Raw genomic sequence first — 7,338 nt, forward strand, 5'->3', positions numbered from 1 at the left:
GCTTGTCTTGCATACACACGGTCACACAAAAGTTCTCTGAACTTTCGACCGTCAAGAACGCGGTGATGTACAACACTACGACGAGCCAAGAAAATGAAGTTCAATGCTTCAGAGCATGCGTTGAATTGTTTCCGAGCATGCGTAGGAATTTTGCACGTCAGAATTGCTACAGACAATCGGAATTTCCAATAGGAACCTTTTCCGTTGGAAAAAATAGAGAACCTCCTCTCAATCTTTTGCTGGTGGAAATTCCGCCAGCAAAAGTCCGATGGAGCATACATACGGTCAGAATTTCCAAGCAGAAGCTCGCGTCGGAATTTTGCTGGCGGAATTTCCGATCGTGTGTACGGGGCATAATAACTCTGCAAAAAGCAGACTAGTAGAACAATATAGTACTAGTGCAATTCACTTGTCACACTGCAGCATGCAAAGACTAGTGTAGCTGTAAAGTACCTGTGTAATTCTCTAATACTGCAGAGAGAACAGGCCAGTATAGCTGTATATTATGAGTGTAATTCGGTTATCGCAGTGCAGGGAGCACAGACTAGTGCAGCAGGATAATACCAGTGCAATTCACTTATCACAATGAAGGGAGTAGAGAGTAGTGTGGTGGATTGGTAACAGAGTAATTGACTTATCACAGTACAGGGATCATAGGGTATTGCAGCAGAATAGTACCAGTGCAATTCACAGGGATCTCTGGGGGGTAGATTTACTGAAACTGGAGCACTCAGAATCTGGTGCAGCTGCGCATGGTAGCCAATCCGCTTCTATCTGTAGCTTGTTCAATTAAGCTTTGGCAATAAAACCTGGAAGCTGATTGGTTCCTATGCAGAAGTGAGCCTGATTTTACACCATCCAATTTTAGTAAATAAACCCCTATGCGTACAGTACATAGTGGATTATTGGGGTCATCAGGGATCTCTATGTGTACAGCACATAGTGGATTATTGGGGTCATCAGGGATCTCTATGTGTACAGTACATAGTGGAGTATTGGGGTCATCAGGGATCTCTATGTGTACAGTATATAGAGGGGTATGGGGGTCATCTGGGATCTCTATGTGTACAGTGCATAGAAGGGTATTGGGGTCATCAGAGATCTCTATGTGTACGGTACATAGAGGGGTATTGGGGGTCAGAGACCTCTATGTGTACAGTACATAGAGGGGTATTGGGGGTCATCAGAAACCTCTATGTGTACAGTACATAGAGGGGTATTGGGGGTCATCAGGGATCTCTATGTGTACAGTACATAGTGGATTATTGGGGTCATCAGGGATCTCTATGTGTACAGTACATAGTGGGGTATTGGGGTCATCAGGGATCTCTATGTGTACAGTACATAGTGGGGTATTGGGGTCATCTAGGATCTCTATGTGTACAGTACATAGTGGGGTATTGGGGTCATCAGAGATCTCTATGTCTACAGTACATAGAGGGGTATTGGGGGTCATCAGAGACCTCTATGTCTACAGTACATAGAGGGGTATTGGGGGGGTCATCAGGGATCTCTATGTGTGCAGTACATAGTGGAGTATTGGGGTCATCAGGGATCTCTATGAGTACAGTACATAGTGGGGTATTGGGGTCATCAGGGATCTCTATGTGTACAGTACATAGAGGGGTATTGGGGTCATCAGGGATCTCTATGTGTACAGTACATAGAGGGGTATTGGGGGTCATCAGAGACCTCTATGTGTACAGTACATAGAGGGGTATTGGGGATCATCAGAGACCTCTATGTGTACAGTATATAGAGGGGTATTGGGGGTCATCAGGGATCTCTATGTGTACAGTACATACTGAAGTATTGGGGTCATCAGGGATCTCTATGTGTACAGTACATAGTGGGGTATTGGGGTCATCAGGGATCTCTATGTGTACAGTACATAGTGGGGTATTGGGGTCATCTAGGATCTCTATGTGTACAGTACATAGTGGGGTATTGGGGTCATCAGAGATCTCTATGTCTACAATACATAGAGGGGTATTGGGGGTCATCAGAGACCTCTATGTGTACAGTACATAGAGGGGTATTGGGGGGTCATCAGGGATCTCTATGTGTGCAGTACATAGTGGAGTATTGGGGTCATCATGGATCTCTATGTGTACAGTACATAGTGGGGTATTGGGGTCATCAGGGATCTCTATGTGTACAGTACATAGTGGGGTATTGGGGTCATCTAGGATCTCTATGTGTACAGTGCATAGAGGGGTATTGGGGGTCATCAGAGATCTCTATGTCTACAGTACATAGAGGGGTATTGGGGGTTATCAGAGACCTCTATGTGTACAGTACATAGAGGGGTATTGGGGGGTCATCAGGGATCTCTATGTGTGCAGTACATAGTGGAGTATTGGGGTCATCAAGGATCTCTATGTGTACAGTATATAGAGGGGTATGGGGGTCATCAAGGATCTCTATGTGTACAGTATATAGAGGGGTATGGGGGTCATCAGGGATTTCTATGTGTACAGTACATAGAGGGGTATTGGGGGTCATCAGAGATCTATATGTGTACAGTGTATAGAGGGGTATTGGGGGGGGGTCATCAGAGATCTCTATGTGTAAGTACATAGAGGGGTATTGGGGGGTCATCAGAGATCTATATGTGTACAGTATATAGAGGGATATTGGGGGGGGTCATTGGTTCCTATGCAGAAGTGAGCCTGATTTTACACCATCCAATTTTAGTAAATAAACCCCTATGTGTACAGTACATAGTGGGGTATTGGGGTCATCAGGGATCTCTATGTGTACAGTACATAGAGGGGTATTGGGGGTCATCAAAGATCTCTATGTGTACAGTACATAGTGGGGTATTGGGGTCAGCGGGGATCTCTATGTGTACAGTACATAGAGGGGTATTGGGGGGAGTCATCAGGGATCTCTATGTGTATAGTACATAGAGGGGTATTGGGGGGGGGGTCATCAGGGATCTCTATGTGTATAGTACATAGAGGGGTATTGGGGGGTCATCGGGGATCTCTATGTGTATAATATATAGAGGGGTATTGGGGGTCATTAGGGATCTCTATGTGTACAGTATATAGAGGGGTATGGGGGTCATCAGGGATCTATATGTGTACAGTATATAGAGGGGTATTGGGGTCATCAGGGATCTCTATGTGTACAGTATATAGAGGGGTATGGGGGTCATCAAGGATCTCTATGTGTACAGTATATAGAGGGGTATGGGGGTCATCAAGGATCTCTATGTGTACAGTATATAGAGGGGTATGGGGGTCATCAGGGATTTCTATGTGTACAGTACATAGAGGGGTATTGGGGGTCATCAGAGATCTATATGTGTACAGTGTATAGAGGGGTATTGGGGGGGGGGGTCATCAGAGATCTCTATGTGTAAGTACATAGAGGGGTATTGGGGGGTCATCAGAGATCTATATGTGTACAGTATATAGAGGGGTATTGGGGGGGGTCATCAGAGATATCTATGTGTATAGTATATAAAGGGGTATTGGGGGGGACATCAGAGATCTCTCTGTGTAAGTACATAGAGGGGTATTGGGGGGGTCATCAGAGATCTCTATGTGTATAGTATATAGAGGGGTATGAGGGTCATCAGAGACCTCTATGTTTACAGTACATAGTGGGGTCACCTTTTCAGGGGTGAGTACATGGTGGGTGCTGTTGTAATTGGTGGGAAGTTAAGACCCCCATAGCCATGCCATTACTGATCAGTGTTATGAGTGCACAGCACTGGTGGCTCAGTATGTAACACTAGTACAAGTATCCCATTGCATGTTATTTAGTAAATGTACAGGTATTGTGTTCCAGCCTGCTGAGGTCCTCCCAGGGACTAGGCTCTCTATGTATCCTCTCAGTCCTGGGACACTGCAGGGATCCTTTGTCTTGTAATTTTGGGGAGTGGGTGGCGGTTGTGATTTATATCCCTTCTGCCACAGATCGGAGGAGGAGGAGGAGGGGAGATAAGGAGGAGTGTGCGGGGAGGAGGCAGGAACACACAGCAGGGATAGAAGAATGGCTGGAGGAGGAGAGGAAAGTGAATGCTGCAGAGTGGGCGGGGTCTGAGAGGTGCGAGGATGGAGATTGAAGGGAGGGGGTGTGGCCAGTGTCAGGCGCCCTGTATTGTCATGGTAACAGGATGACTTGCGATGGAGTTGCAGGCTGGTCCATGCTCGCTCTGTCAGGTTTCCCTGGCTCATCTATTGATTTACGTTTATTTGTTTCGTCAAGTCTTAGTGCACGGCGCTGGCGTCACAGATCCACTGCTTTTAGGAACTACTTGCAACGTAGTGGTTGCGTTGTACTGAGGTCCGATCTGATTGGCTGTGGCTGAATTTGGTCACAGTGATACACCTAGCAACACTAGTAGCAGGAGAAACTTTTACTTTTTTCTGTTGTCTAAACATGTGACATTGTAACAGGATTTTTACAGCAACGGCATGGGGAACAAATGTGAGGGGTGTATGTAGGAGATCTAGTAGATGGAGAGTCTAGCTGCATTGGAAAGGGTAAAGGTTTTACAGCAATATACTAAATGACACAAAAATTCTATGCAACTATGTATTCTTAAAGCTGAAACTCGGGGCATATTTTTTCCACAATCATTGGGGTTGTGCCTGCACTGCACACCTTACCTGCACCTTATTGTCTAGGGCGGTGGTCTCCAAACTGCGGCCCTTTGCTTGCCCTAATCAGGCCCTTTAGATACTATTCCTCCCTCTGACATCAAAAATGGAGTATTATTCCTCCCACTGACACTGATCATGAAGTATACATTCTTCCTCTGACACCAATGACGGAGCACTATTCCTAAAACTGACATATCAATGATGGGGACATTATTTCTCCCATGGACACCAACAATGGGGCACTATTCTTCCCTCTGATACCAATGATGGGGCAGTATTCCTCCCACTGACACCAACAATGGGACACTATTCTTCCCTCTGATACCAATGATGGGGCAATATTCCTCCCACTGACACCAACAATGGGGCACTATTCTTCCCACTGATACCAATGATGGGGCAATATTCCTCCCACTGACACCAACAATGGGGCACTATTCTTCCCACTGATACCAATGATGGGGCACTATTCCTCCCACTGACACCAACATTGGGGCACTATTCTTCCCACTGATACCAATGATGGGGCAACATTCCTCCCACTGACACCAACAATGGGGCACTATTCTTCCCACTGATACCAATGATGGGGGCACTATTCCTCCCACTGACACCAACAATGGGACACTATTCTTCCCACTGATACCAATGATGGGGAAATATTCCTCCCACTGACACCAACAATGGGGCACTATTCTTCCCACTGATACCAATGATGGGGCAATATTCCTCCCACTGACACCAACAATGGGGCACTATTCTTCCCACTGATACCAATGATGGGGGCACTATTCCTCCCACTGACACCAACAATGGGGCACTATTCTTCCCACTGATACCAATGATGGGGAAATATTCCTCCCACTGACACCAACAATGGGGTACTATTATTCCCACTGATACCAATGATGGGGCAACATTCCTCCCACTGACACCAACAATGGGGCACTATTCTTCCCACTGATACCAATGATGGGGCACTATTCCTCCCACTGACACCAACAATAGGGCACTATTCTTCCCACTGATACCAATGATGGGGCAATATTCCTCCCACTGACACCAACAATGGGGCACTATTCTTCCCACTGATACCAATGATGGGGGCACTATTCCTCCCACTGACACCAACAATAGGGGAACTATTCTTCCCACTGATACCAATGATGGGGCAATATTCCTCCCACTGACACCAACAATGGGGCACTGTTCTTCCCACTGATACCAATGATGGGAGCCCTATTCCTCCCACTGACACCAACAATGGGGCACTGTTCTTCCCACTGATACCAATGATGGGGGCACTATTCCTCCCACTGACACCAACAATGGGGCACTATTCTTCCCACTGATAACAATGATGGGGGCACTATTCCCCCCACTGATACCAACAATGGGGCACTATTTTTCCCACTGATACCAATGATAGGGGCCCTATTCCTCCCACTGACACCAACAACGGGGCACTATTCTTCCCACTGATACCAATGATAATGGCCCTATTCCTCCCACTGACACCAACAATGGGGCACTATTCTTCCCACTGATACCAATGATAGGGGCACTAGTCCTCCCACTGCACCAACAATGGGGCACTATTCCTCCCACTAATGCCAATAATGAGGCACTATTCCTCCCTGACGTCATCACGCCCATAGACCGGATCTGTAAGTGAAGACATCAGGAACAGTCTGACACTGGACATGGGGGAGTGCTGTTTTTCATAGAATCAAATGCTCTGTGTTTGCCCCTGGACAAAAAAAGCAGTTAACCCATGCGGTGTGGGCACAGCCCCACTACATGGTAAAAAAACTTTTGACCGGAGTTGGGCTTTAAAGTGTGTCTATGGTCAAGATGTGAAATCTTGCATTCATTTCCACATTGTGTTTCAATCATTTCTAACCTACTCCTATTAATATGAACAATCTTGAAGCTTGTAAACTTACTTTGTGAAGATGCCCTGTCAGGTGAATAGCATGTACAGCCATGTGTGAGGATATGCACATAGCACAGCTATGCATCAACACTTGCACATGTATGTTAGCATGAATGAGTGTGCACGTGAGCACAGACGTTTTGGTGCCTATTGGCCTATTTAAAGTTGTACAGGAGTTCGGAGTGGTGTGTCTGCTCCTGTGACCATACCCTGTGCTTTCATCTGTGTTCTGACCTCGCTCGTCTTGACTCTGCTTGTTCCTGATATCTCCTTGTTGATCCCAACTTGTGACCTGATCTTGCCTTCCATCTGCTGACTCAGTATCTTCTCTGCACATCTGATATTGACCCTGGCTCCGCTTTTGCCTCCTGATTCCGTACCTCTGCTGCCCAGTTAGTGCCAACTCCTGCCTGCCTGACTACACCTCCAGTTCCTGCACATGCTAGCACCTAGATTGCCTGCTATACAATTTCCAGTCCTGTAGTCTCTGCATCTCCTGTATTACTCAGGCTATCTTCCAGCCAGGATCTTCTACATGCACCCATGTCACGCTGTGCCCTGTTATACCTTGCCCTTAACTCCAGGGGAAACAGGACAGGAGGCATAAGGGAAGGCCTCTTGTCAACTCGGCCTCTACCAGGTACATGACATTCCTGCAAATTTTCTTTCTTGGATTCTGTGACACACATTTACCATGTAATGTGAATAGGCACTGCTGTGTCACACTTTTCACTGAGCCTGCCTTCTGAGCTACAGAAGTGCTAAGTGGAGGAGTTTCAGGAG

This window comes from Aquarana catesbeiana, linkage group LG04 (assembly GCF_042186555.1).
Source record: "Aquarana catesbeiana isolate 2022-GZ linkage group LG04, ASM4218655v1, whole genome shotgun sequence".
In the NCBI taxonomy this organism is placed as follows: domain Eukaryota; kingdom Metazoa; phylum Chordata; class Amphibia; order Anura; family Ranidae; genus Aquarana; species Aquarana catesbeiana.